The following is a 14,459-nucleotide window of genomic DNA, read 5'->3' as shown; positions in this document are numbered from 1 at the left end:
TTCAGGCACATTTTCAGGGACATATACTTGCATCACAGAATAAATAGTAATGATCATCGCAATGACATTTTCAACACCTCTTCAACTTCAACAAAGACAACATTTCTAAGAGTGACCATCACTTCAAGTTCAACATCACTAGGAGATACAATCACTTCAAGTTCAACATCACTAAGAGCTACCACCACTTCAAGTTCAACGACATAACAAGTTCGACATAACAAATAAAGGACGACGACTACTTCCTTCTGCGCTTATTGGCTCCTCCCCCTCCTGCTGGCTATCTTCTTCGCCTTCCTAGGACGAGCAACCTGCTCTGGCTTCGGCTCCGTTCATCCACCTCATCCACATAGGCATCCAAAGCCGCCATCCGCGAGGTTCTGACCGTCCTCTTGCCTCTTTGGGTGAAGTCTTCAGGTGTGTATTTATTGATTCCCCTCCTAGGCTTTAACTCGTATGCTGACCGAACTTGATAGGTCACCAAGGTCATGTCATCATCAACCTATTACAAAAACAAATGATATGGAGAAGACCGTGTGTGAAGATAAAGTTAGCAATACATCAATAATTTAATATATGCTATTGCCATACCTCTTGGGTGACCACACCCACATCCTCATCCTCCAAAGGAGCACCATGGCCAGAAGTGGGATATGATGGTGTCGCCGACCTAGACCGTTGAGGTGACACATACTCAGGGTCACGACAACCGACAAGGTTCGATAGCCTCCTTAATCTTTGGCCCTGGCGCTACAACATGTATAAGTGAATAAGATATCGAACGCAGCAACACATGTTACATGGAAAATTGAAGGAGATGTGCACCTTAATGAATGCTCGAAGTGCACCTTCGCCATCGCTTTTCCCAACCGGGGTTGTCTCCAGAATAGTCTCAGTCTCATCGGCTGCTTTTTTTATCTAGGCACGCTATGAACAGAAACGACATTAACGTGTTAGGCAAGCGAAGATGTGAATAGTGCAAATGAGAAAGCAAAAAGGGTAAATACCACAAAGTTCATTATTGGAGCTGTAGGGACTGAGGTGCCTTCCCTGACTAATTTGTTGTACTGGTGCTGGGTTAGCTCATTGAAGACGATGGGATCTTGCAAAATCTCCTCAGCATACGCCGGCTTGCATACCTCCACACGGGTACTTGCAAGAAACCATGTGAGATAGTTGTTGAAGACGATATGACAGTGCTCACGAAGCTGGGCTCGTTTTCCAACCTTAGCTTTCTCCACACTAAGCGCGAACTGTACGATATACTTCCTGTGATGCCTGTCCCAATCATTGACCTTCCGCTGCTTTCTCCTATCCAACCTACAAGTTAGAAACAGAATATTAGCACCATCGAAACCGCCGAGAAGCTACTAAGTGCTCAAGGTTAATTATATCTTACGCATGTAGCAACTTGTCCGTGTCCTCCCACTCCGGCGGGTGTGGCTGGAACAAACCAAACTGGCGGTACACCCAATGTGGCAGGTGAAGCTCAATTGCCCAGTTGCATATGAGTGGGCACCGCATATGCCAAAGATCCCTATCCCTGGTGCACATCAGATTCAGCACGAACTCTCTAGGGTTACCAAAACTATCCCCTCTTCCATATGGCTCCCATTCCACCTGCAACATAGCATAGAATGCAAAATTGATTTTGAGTTACGATAGAAGCATGAGAGTCACTTATACAATGTCGAGTCGCCTGCTCAGCCGTAATCATGTCCAGCTCGGTCTTGTACAACTTGTACATTACCGAGGGATCATCCGTCGTCTCATTTACCACATCCCACTTGTAAGCCCAAGTGAGGAGCCATAGTGGGTCGTCTTTGTCGTCCCAATCCTCGTACTTCATGGTCTTCGGTCGTCCAACCGGCAATCGCTCCTAGCTCCATATGGAAAGTGCAAGCATACAACCACCAATACCTCCAGATTTCCTACAACAGGCGTCATCCAACAGCACATAAAAGAGAACATGGTTGAATTAACAGGAAGATTGCATTGATAATGTAGCAATGAAGTGAAAAATAAAACACTTTCTACCTGTCTATACAAGTAAGCTAGTGTCGCCGAACCCCAACTCTATTTGCTATCGAAGACGGTCAACGCCTTCAGCCACATCCATGGAGCATTCTTGCCTGTGCCATCAGCAAACATAGTCCTGGATATGACGTACCATATGTAGACACGAGCATATGTCTTGACCTCATCCTCATTAGCTTCCTCGGGGCAAGTAGCAAAGTTCCATGCAATCCAGCCGAAAGGAGCACCGGCTGCGACTCTTTCCTTCTTCTTGTCTTTCGCTTCTGGTTCCCGAGGCTCCGGAGGAACCATACCGATAAGGGCATGCATCTGCTCGTGCCACCCATCAGAATCGGTGCTCATACATAGAGGATTCCCCTCGATAAGAAGATCGGTGATCATAGCAATATCCTGGAGCGTCACGGTCATCTCCCCGGTCCGAAGATGGAAACTGTGTGTCTCTGGCCTCCAACGATCAGTAAGCGTGGTGATTGCTGCAGCATTGAGTCGTGGCGTCGACCAGCTGACCAACTGAATGAAAGGGAGGAGTCATGTCTCCCTTACATATGGTGTGTATCGCTCATCATAGCGCATCACCCCAAGGTTGACCCAGTGAGGCCGAATCTTCAGAGGTTGAAGCTCCTACAAACAAGCAAATCAAAAAATTACATATGGGGCATTTGTGTTTGAAATAAACACGAAATTCATAATACCGGCCACTTTCTTTCATTATTACCTGCTGCTGGACCGACATAGCATACGACAGGTGTTGATGGTCCCAATGATCATCGAGAAGCCAAACCATCCTAACAATTTCAAACAAAGCATTCTTGTCAACATGATTATCTTTTCAATACAAATAAACTAAAGCAGGCCTACTATATGCAAGATTCAAAGCATATGTATCCAAAGCATTCTTGTCAATACGAATATAATTTCAATACAAATAAACTAAACTAGGCCTACTTCATGCAAGATTCAATACAAATATCTTTTCCATAGAAATAATATGTCAACCTATGTATCCAAACCATATCTTTTCACTAAAATAAACTAAACTAGGGTTGCAAGATTAGGTATGTAATACATGCAAGATTCTAATACATGCAAGCTTCTAATCTAATCAAATCTAACAAGGGTTCCCCAAATCTTCAAAATAGCATACATTCTATGGATAGAAAGAAGGGGATCGGAGGAGAGTACCTTCTAGGATGGATTGGTGAAGAAATCCACGGACCAAATCGTCAGATCTGAAGGATTTGGGAGAGGGGATTGAGAGGGGGAGAGTAGGAAGCCGCCGGCACCGCTGCTCTGTAACTTCTAACTAGAACGAATGGGATGGGGTGGGGGGAGGGAGAGCGGGCGGCTGCCTCTAAGTCAGAGTGCAACGCCTAAGGGCTAGGCGTTGCACATTACATGTGTGGCGCCTAGCTCTGAGGCGCTGCACTGCTGGGTGCGGGCCTAGGGGCTACCGCTGGACAGAGGTGCAATGCCCCAGAGCTAGGCGCTGCACCGTAGGGTGTGGCGCCTGCGTGTCGGGCGCCACTCAAAAAGGCCAGCCATATGAAATAGTTTTAGGGGTAGTTCATTTTGTGAATTGATTGCGTCCACAGGTTAAAATTGTCAAATTTGCCCATGCGTGGTGGCAAACTGGCAAAGCGAGGGGAGCGATCCAGCCCGCGGTGCCTTTCTGTGCCCGAGCAGCCAAGCAACTACATATGCGGAGACACAAAGCATCGGCATTCATCAACGCAACGCACCGCACCCGCTGTCACAACCAAAAGCTCGTAGATCGGGAGAGGATTCCCCCTCCAGATTCACCATGAGTCAACTGTCTTCTACTGCGCAAAAGCGACTCATTAGTGAGGTGAGGGCTGCCATAGTCCTCGGCTTATCTTGGTCGGGCTGGCGGGACAACCATTCATCTCGGATATTGTTTTTGAATGCGGTGATGGCTTCGGCTTCGGAGCTATCTATGATCTAGTTCTTCTTGGTGAGGAACCTTTTTCAGAACTTCTGGACTGATTCGTGTGACTGCTAGGTTACACGGCTGAGGTCATCAGCGTCCGAAGGTCGGATGTATGTGCCCTGGAAGTTTTCCCGAAAGGCATCCCCGAGGGCCTCCTAGCTGCCAATAGAATGAGGAGGCAAGCTGTTAAGCCAATGCCTAACCAAACCCTTTAGCTTGAGCGGGAAATATTTAATGGCGTGGAGATTGTCTCCGTTGGCCATGAGTATATGGAGAAGGAAGTCTTTGATCCATACTGCTGGATCGGTGGTGCCATCGTTTGATTATATATTGATGGGTTTGAACCCTACAGGGAATTGATGTTCCATTACCCTATCTGTAAACCAGATCGGGTGGGCTGGACCTTGGAATCGGGTGGTGTCCCGTCGGAGGTCGGGTGAGAGCCGTGTGTAGGCTTGATCTCGGGCATGGCCGTTCCTGTCCATCTGGGTGTCATAGACGTCCGGCCCTACGGGCGCGTGTCCTCTGGATCCCTAGATGGACCAAGGAGGTGCCCTGTTTGCCTCAATGTGACATCGAGCGCCGTGAGGATCAAGGTAATCCACGGGGTCTTTGCCATAAAGGTGTGGTGGCCGGTCGTTGAGGTTTTCCCGCATTGGCCTGTCCCGACCTCTAGGTGGTCGGTCATGGTCATCGCCGAGCTCCTCGTCAAACTCCGACAGGAGACACCTGCGTGGGTATCATGTCGGCGCGCTACAGCACCGGTCTTCCATGTCTTGCTCGGCAGCGAGCACTTCAACCCACTATTCATGCAATGCGTCGGTGTTGGCCTATAGGTGTTGCTGCTTGCGCTTCATGCTCCGAGCCATTGCAATGAGGCGTTGTCGGAAGCGCTCTTGTTTGAAAGGATCTTCGGGGACGACGTAGTCCTCAACCGAGGCTCTCGTCCTCCTTGGAATCCGGCATGTAGTAGTCATTGGCCCCTTCAAAGAGGTCGTCGGGATCTAAGTCCTCGAGATGTCCTTCAGGTGTGTCGTTCCGTACTGGGAAGCTTGATGACTGATATGTCTCCAACGTATCTATAATTTTTGATTGTTACATGCTCTTATATTATAAATCTTGGATGTTTTATAATCATTTTATAATCATTTATATCATTTTTTGGTACTAACCTATTGACATAGTGCCAAGTGCCAGTTGTTGGTTTTGCATGTTAATTACATCGCAGAAAATCAATACCAAACGGAGTCCAAATGCCACAAAACGTTACGGAGATTTTTTATGGACCAGAAGACACCTAATGGGCCAAGGCTGTGCCTGGGGGTGCTCCTAGGAGAGCACAACCCACCAGGGCACACTAGGAGGCCTAGGCGCGCCCTGGTGGGTTGTGCCCACCTCGGGTGCCCCTCGGACCGCCTCTTTGCTCTATTAATACCTCAATATTCCAGAAATCCTAGGGGAGTCGACGGAAATCAATTCCAGCCGCCGCAGACTCCAGAACCACCAGATCCAATCTAGACACCCTCATGGATGGGGTTCACCACCTCCATTGGTGCCTCTCTGATGATGCGTGAGTAGTTCTTTGTAGACCTTCGGGTCCGTAGTTAGTAGCTAGATGGCTTCCTGTGTCTTGTTTGATTCTCAATACAATGGTCTCTTGGAGATCCATATGATGTAACTCTTTTTGCGGTGTGTTTGTTGGGATCGGATGAACTTTGAGTTTATGATCAGATCTATCTTTTTATAGCCATGAAAGTATTTGAGTTTCTTTGATCTCTTCTATGCATGATTTCTTATAGCCTCGTATTTATTCTCCGATATTTGGGTTTTGTTTGGCCAACTTGATCTATTTATCTTGCAATGGGAAGAGGTGCTTTGTAGTGGGTTCGATCTTACGGTGCTTGATCAAAGTGACAGAAGGGGAAACGACATGGATGTATCGTTGCTACTAAGGATAAAATATTAGGGTCTATCTCGACATAGATAGATCTTGTCTACATCATGTCATCGTTCTTATTGCATTACTCCGTTTCTCCATGAACTTAATACACTAGATGCATGCTGGATAGCAGTCAATGTGTGGAGTAATAATAGTAGATGCATGCAGGAGTCGGTCTAATAATCTTGGACGTGATGCCTATATAATGATCATTGCCTGGATATCGTCATGAGTATTTGAAGTTCTATCAATTGCCCAACAGCAATTTGTTTACCCACCGTTTGCTATTTTTCTCGAGAGAAGCCACTAGTGAAACCTATGGCCCCCGGGTCTATTTCTCATATTATTTGCCTTTGTGATCTATTTTATTTGCCTTTTATTTTCAGAACTCTTAAATCCAAAAACACAAAAATACCTTGCTGCAATTTATTTTATTTGGCATTCGATCTATCAATATTTACAACTCTCTCATGTCCATTTGCCCATCTTGGGGCGCCGCTGCCCGAAAGGGATTGACAACCCCTTTTACATGTCGGGTTGCGAGTAGTTGTTATTTGTGTGCAGGTGCTGTTTACGTTGTGTTGCTTGGTTCTCCTACTGGTTCGATAACCTTGGTTTCATATTTGAGGGAAATACCTACCGCCACTGTGCTGCATCATCCCTTCCTCTTTGGGGAAATACCAACGTAGCTTCAAGCGACATCAAGGGCCCCCCTCGGGGTTGTTGGCATCACCAGCTGCTCCTTCGATGTTGTCAGCGGTTGCATCATTGCCTCTAGGTTCCCCATTGTTGCCTCTTCTATGTCTATGCCGACGTCTTGGAGGGGTATTGGGGGTGTCCACCATGTAGACATCATAAGTAGATCTAGCAGTCCACCTGTCGGTGTTTACCAGGGGCGAGGTGTCTTTTGTGGGGCCATTGACATCTTCATCCATGTCCGTGGCCTCGCCATAGTATAATACGTCGGTTAAATCATCGACTGTGGCAACTAGGTGGGTGGGATGTAAATTTCCCGATCATCAGCTTTAGATCCGATCTGTTCATGGACCGAAGCCTTTCTGTCCAAGATAGACATGCTCTGGATACGGTCGAGCATCTCATTGAGGTGAGAACGTTCTTTGGAATTCATTGCTTGGTTGTAGGCAGGACTGACTCGAAGTATGCCCGACGTATAACTTGTTGCGTCTTCGGCGTGAACGGGGTCTGGGAGCGATTCCGAATTCTGCCCCGTGGTCAGCTCTAACACTGACGTATATTCAGAGGTGGGAGCCAGATCTACATCCGGACTGGAGATTGGAAGGGAATTGCCCGAGGTGGTTATGTCGGGGGTCTCTGGTGGTGCCACGACGGAGATTGGTTCTGGAGTCGAGCCTCCGGAGCCGGGCGAGTTCTCAATTCGTCCGGGGGTCCGTCCCAACAGGGCAAGTTCGTTGCGGGAATCCGCAGTGTACTCAAGGCCACCGAAGGTTACGATCCAACCTGGGGCATAGTTTTCGACGGAGGCCAGCTGGCCCGTCGAGTTGGCGCAGAAAACCATGCCGCCGAACACAAAAAGCTGACCGGGGGCATAAACGCTCCCCTGGCCGCTGCCGCAGTTGATCCGAAGATGAGCCATCGATCCTTCTATTGATCGCACATCGGAACTCTCAATGAAAGCACTAGTGTCGGTGTCAAAACTGGCATACCTCGGGGTAGGGGGTCCTGAGTTGTGGATCTCAGGCGAAGGTAACAGGAAATAGGGAGACAATGTTTACCAAGGTTCAGGCCCTCTTGATGTAGGTAAAACCCTACTTGCTGCTCTTGTTTATATCAATGGAGTTGTATCAAGTACATAGTTGATCTACGTCGAGATCGTATACGTGGTCTAACTCTAGGACTACGTGAATGATGTTGCGTTGATGTCCCCTCTACAAGCTAAACCCTATGGCTTATATACACGTCAGGGATGGTATCTAGGGTTACAAGGTTGGTATCTAGGAGCAAGACGCCAGGAGAAATCTTGGAGTATACGCCAAGTCTTCGATGGAAGTAGTCTTGATCACGCCTCCCGTGTACGGCCTCCGGAGTCCATCTTGAGTATGAGCGAGGTCCCATCGGCCCAACCCGAGGGGCATGCGCCGACTAGGTTAGCCCCCCCCCCTTATCTAGGACACCGTCAACCACCTATCAGAACCATGCCAAAAATCACCGTGTCCCCATTGTGTTTGCCTTCTCCAAAACCCTCCTTCACTTACATGTTCAATGTCTTTCTTTTCGCTGCTATTCTCTTAGAATTACATATGTAGAGTGTTGCTTGACTTGCTATAATTGCAAAAATCTTCCTACAACTGAAATTGGGAAAATGTTAGGTTTTATTTGGTCAAGTAGTCTAGTCACTCCCCTTCTAGACATACTTTCGACCCTACAAGTGGTATCCGAGCTTTGGTCTCCATAGTCTTGGTTTCCATTGCGCTGGTCTGTGTAGCCTTGGTTTCACAACCTAGGATAGTATGGTGTCTAGTGAGGTTAATTATCACTATAGAGGTCCATATTTTAACGGTACAAATTTTGCTAGTTGGAAGCATAAGATGAAAATGCATATTCTTGGTCATATCCCCGTTGTTTGGGATGTTGTTCGTATTGTATTGCAAGGTTCTGTGAGGACGGTAGAGAACCGGATCGTGAAGCAGCCACCGAAGAATTGAAGATGTTGCAATACAATGCTCAAGCTTGTGATATTCTCTTCAATGGTTTCTGCCCCAAGGAGTTCAACAAAATCAGCCGCCTTGAGAATGCAAAGGAAATTTGGGATACTTTGGTTGATATGCACGAAGGTACCGATCAGCCGCCTTGAGAATGCAAAGGAAATTTTAGATACCTTTGTTGATATGCACGAAGGTACTGCGTCTGTCAAGGAATCCAAGTTGGATGTTCTTAAAAGTCAACTTGACAAATTCAAGATGAAATATGGTGAAGTAGTGCTGAAATGTACTCTAGGCTTGCTCTCATCATAAATGAGATTGCCAGCTTAGGAAGTGAAAAAATGACTGACAAGTTCATCATCAAGAAGATCCTTAGATCTTTGGATGGAAAATATGATACCGTCTGCACATTGATCCAAATGATGCCCAGTTACAAAGATCTCAAGCCTATGAAAGTCATTGGAAGAATCGTTGCTCATGAAATGTCACTCAAGGATAAGGAGGAGCTCCACAACAAGTCAAGTGGTGCATACAAAGCCTCAAGTGATTCTCCTATAACATTATGTGATAAGCTAGTCTCCAATGAGGAAATAAGTCTAATGGTGAAGAACTTCAACAAATTCTACAAGAGTCAACGCAAAGATAGAAGCTCCAAGTTTAGATCCTACAATGAGAAAAGATCTTCTAGTCATGACTGTAATCGCTACAATTGTGGAAGACCTGGACACTACTCCAATGAGTGTACGACACCTCACAAGAACAGAGAAGACTCACCTAAAAGAAGACGTAGAAGAGATGAATCACCTCACAGAGAGAGAAGGAGTAGAGATGATCGTTATGAACGAAGACCCTCTCGAAGAAGCAAGGATTCAGAAAGGAAAGACAAGTCATCAAAGAGTTACACAAGACGAACACATCAAGCTCATGTTGGTGAATGGGTTTCCGGCTCTGACTCCGACACCCACTCCGAGAGAAGTTGTCACTTCGACTCCGACTATACTCAAGATGAAGGTGTTGCCGGTCTTGCTCTAGTGTCATCCAACTCCCATGACATATTTGATTCACCAAATGAAGGAATTGGAATATGTTTCATGGCTAAATTCCCCAAGGTATCACACCCCGAGTATCTTGATTTCATTAGTGATGAAGATGATTTACTAGGTGATGATGATTTTCTTGTTGATAAAACTAGTGATGTGAGCTATAATGAACATGCTAGTAATCATGATAGTCAAGATGAAACGAATGACAATGCTAAGAAGGAGATTGAGCGTCTAACTAAAGAAGTAAACACTCTTTAAGTTAGCTCATGAAACAACTCAAGATCATTGAGGGCTCCTAAGAACTCATGAGAAGCTACACTTTGAGAAGCTAAATTTAGAGCAAGATCATGAGTTTCTAAAAGCAATCAATAATGATCTTAAAAAGAAGAGTTCTTCTTACATTGCCAAACGTCTCCTCTTGTCTACTTACATGCCACAAGTTAAATCTACTAACACCACTAGGGAAAACCTTAGTACTAGCGGGGAGATAGGGCCTACCAGTAGCGCGCCGCCGCTACTTCTATGGTGCTATAGCTAACATGTAGCAGTAGCACTCATTTTCCCGCGCTACTAGTAAGTCTGTTATTAGTAGCGCATTCCACTGCCCGTGCTACTGCTAATTATTAGCAGCACGGCTTGTACCTGAACTACTACTATTATTACGTATTCCATTTCTATTTTATTTTATATCATATTTATATGTCGTTATACAAGTTTTCATACAGTAGCACTTTAGAGATTGTTATATCATTATGATCATTATGAGTTACTATATCATTGGGTGAAAGAACCGCATATTAGATTCAAGTGGATGGATCCAAAGTGACCAAGTTGGATTAGTAGGCTAATCCAACTCATCATCATCATAATAACTCATGATGATAATAATAATAATAATAATAATAATAATAATGTTAACAACTCATGATCATGATCATCATCATCATAGTCATATAACAACTGCTCATCATTATAACAACTCCTCCTCCTCCTCATCATCATCATCCATGAGTCATATAAAAACTCATCATTCTAACACATTGTAGCACATAATAACAAATTCTCATCATCATCATCATCATCATAGTCATAATCAACACTAACTGATTGTTCTTAATCCCTAGGACCTACTCCTCTTTCCTAGGTAAAATAGCATAAAAGAGGTAAACCGATCCATCTTCAAAATGGAGAATGGAGATCCACCTGTCGCCAACTTGCGGCTTGCGCACATGCATGTTATCTCCAATCGGTTGCATGCACGCATTCGTTATTTTGGTCCATTCTTTGATATTGAGCCTTGCATCTTTCAAAGAAATAGAGTATATGCACTATGGTAAGCCGTTGGCTGAAACGGTTGCAAGATAACCATGTGCATATGACCTTCGGTAAGCATCATGTCAGGCACAACCTCCTTCAGGAGCTTCTGTTGAACAACATAATATAACATATATGGTTAGCAATGTAGTTTACTTAAGAAGAGTGTATGCAATGAAATTACCGTCATTAACAAAATCATACCCAGTTTTTGGCAATGAAGTTACCATCCTGCAACTGATGGACTAGTGGCACGTATCCACTAAAACTTGGTCTAATAAAGTGTTTGGTCTTAAAGGTCTCAACATCATCTATAAATGAGACAAGATATCCTTTCTCCTCACAATTAAGCTCGGAGCCATAGCTGTAGTATGTCCTGTCTACAACCTTCCGAGTATTTCTTGAAGATAATAAATAAGCTGCCAATTATAAATAAACAAGTTTAGTTGCGATGAACACCAAATATTTTCAAATAAACAATATAATACTTAACAAATTTGTTTTACAAACTCACATTTAGGAAAAATTGGAGGCATATCCACATCCACCCGGATGTCGATATTATTTTTAATATCATCATCTTCGGGACAAATATAAAATGTTATTTGCATATTCTCCTCAAATCCATAGGCCTTGCAGAAAGCGTCCCAGTTTGAGCAGTCAAAATGTGAGTGATTGAGCTCATTGTAGATCTTAACCCGAAAAGCATAACCATGTTTAGTCCTGAGGTGAGCCCTCCTCGCCTCCATATTCCCAAAGTCTTGGAAACCAAGCTTCTGCAAGACATTCAGTCTGGCATGGCACGAGATGTACTAGTCGAACTGAAACCCCCCCATAAATTACACGTTGAAGCAAAGAAGCACAGATCATGGTTAATTACAATGAAATACTTCTCGTTGCGTACATACAAACATCGAAGGTCTCTTCCAGCTTCACGGTGAAGAACCTACCATTTTGCATGTGGGTCTCCCTGTCGCACAAGCCCCGGTCATCACATCAGTAGTCACACACCAGGATCCTATCATCGTCAGACATTTCCTGTGTTCAAAGTTCAAAGATTATAAATCGAAGGCAACTAATAGGAACTCAACACACAGATCACTATTATTCATCACAGGTTGACTATCGGTCCATCGAGTCTTTCCTTGAAAACTCTCATCTCACGTGGTTTATATGGTGGGCACTCCCTCTCTGATATATTCGACCATCGGTGATGGTCGCTCCTCCCTTCGTTCCTGAGTGCATTACACCAAAATGTCTAGCACATGGGAACGAAGGAGAAGCGACTCCCACGACAATAGTCGGGATTCTTCCTCTCTAACATTCGCAACCATTGGTGATGGCCGCTCCTCCATTCATTCCGAAGTGCATTACACCAAAATGTCTCGCACCTTCGAATGAAGAAGAAGCGACCCCCATGACAACAGTTGGGATTCTTCCTCTCTCATATTTTGACAGTATATGGTGGACACCCCCTCGCAGATATTTCGACCGTCGGTGATGTTCGCTTCCCCTCCTTCTCTCGTGCATTACCAAGGTATATCACAAGAAGAAGGAAGATAAGTGACCACCACGACAACAGTCGACATTCTTCTGCTCTCATATATGGTGGATACTCTCCCTCATTGATTTTTTGACTGTCATGTATGGATCCCCAATAGACTTAAAATCAACCTGAAATGTTGTTTAATTCTCTTTCTCGCAAATCCAGGGCACTTGATATTTCCTACATATTCTAGCACAAGTCATGCTAAAATTCACGGAAAAATCCAGCATGACCTTTGCTAAAATAGGACATATCGAGCACCTGGAATTTTCTGGAATGGAAATGAATCAACACTCCCACAAAACATAGGCCACTCGGATTTTCCCTGCGACACAAAGATACCCATACACATACAATGGTTCAATATTGACAAAAACATTCAAATATATCTTATAACCCGAACATTTCATTTGGGCTAAAAGCATAACTAAATACCCTAGTTCTACACTATTCAACACTGTGGAGAAGAGAAGGAGGAGGTGGAAATTTAGCTCATTGACTCTGGTGTAGAGGAAGTATAGGTAGCTCCGACGATGATCACTCCAGGGAGACACGACACTACAAAGCTTGCATATTCCACCGAGTTAAAATTTTAGACCATCAAATCTCATATAGCATTCTTTGATGACAAAGTGATAATGACATAAAAATAATTAAATTGTCCAATACATTTCTACATTGAAAAAGAAAATTACTAAATATTTATATACCTAAATTTTCTTACTAAACCTATTACTAAACTTTATACCTAAAAGTTTGTCATATAGCATTCCAATACATTTCTATAATTGAAATGATCTATACCTAAAAACTCTTATTACTAAAATTTCTATCTACATTCTACAACAAAATTCTAACTATCTATTCTATTAAAAAACCCTCCATTCTACCTATATTTTGTATTTTATTCTATTCAAAATACCTACATTCTATTCGTGTAAGCTATATGTTCTATTTTATTCAAAAAACCTACATTCTACAATTAAATTCTACCTAATTTTTATCACTAAAAATTTATATACCTATTTTTTTACTAAAAATTTCTATACAAAGAGAGGTGGGAGGAGGGAGGAGTGAGGAGGAGGAGGGAGGAGTGAGGAGGGGTAGTGGGAAGAGGGAGGAGAGAGGAGAGAGGAGGAGGGCGACCGGAGGAGGAGGGAGGAGGGCAGTGGGGGGACGGAGGAGAGGGCGGCCGGTGGAGAAGGGAGGAGGGTAGTGGGAGGAGTGATGAGGGAAGTGCGAGGAGGGAGGAAGGGGCCGAAGGAGGAGGGAGGGACGCAGATACCTCGATGGTGACAGCTGCGGCGGGCGACGACGGGTGGCGGTGGCAGTGGCAGAGAGAGCGAGAGTGTGAGCGGGAGAATGAGGGATAGAGGAAATGATGGGTTGGATATGGTGCCCATAGTAGTAGCGCGGGTATGGGAACCGCGCTGCTACTACGCACACTACCTGTAGCGCTGTCCTGGGACCAGCGCTACTGCTAGGCGGTGCCTGGGAGCGGGCCCATGTATAAACAGTAGTAGCGCCCGTACGGAGGACAACGCTACTGCTACTTCCTTAGTAGTAGCGTGTATTTGTGGGCGAGCACTACTACTATATCCTGTCCTGGGGAACATGGTGGGGCCAGTCTAGCAGCAACACCTGAAAGGAAGCCCGCGCTATTGCTATTAGTTTACCTGTAGCGTCGGTTTCAAACCGGCGCTTCTGCTACATACCAGTAGTGTCGAGTCTCTACCCCGTGCTACTGCTAAGGTTCTATCTATAAGCTTTCTCCTAGTAGTGTAAGACGAGTAAGAAATGTTCTCCTTCTAGTAGTAACACTTGGTTCCACTAATGATTGTTGCTTCTAGTAGCGTACAATGCTAAATCCAATATTGTTGCTTCTAGTAAATTTCTTGATTCCACTAATGATTCTCTTAGCCAAGTTACACTTGGGTAAGAAAATAGCTTA

This window comes from Triticum urartu, chromosome 5A (genome assembly GCF_056163025.1).
Source record: "Triticum urartu cultivar PI428250 chromosome 5A, HENAU_Tu73, whole genome shotgun sequence".
NCBI lineage: Eukaryota > Viridiplantae > Streptophyta > Magnoliopsida > Poales > Poaceae > Triticum > Triticum urartu.
This window is presented reverse-complemented; position numbering follows the sequence as displayed.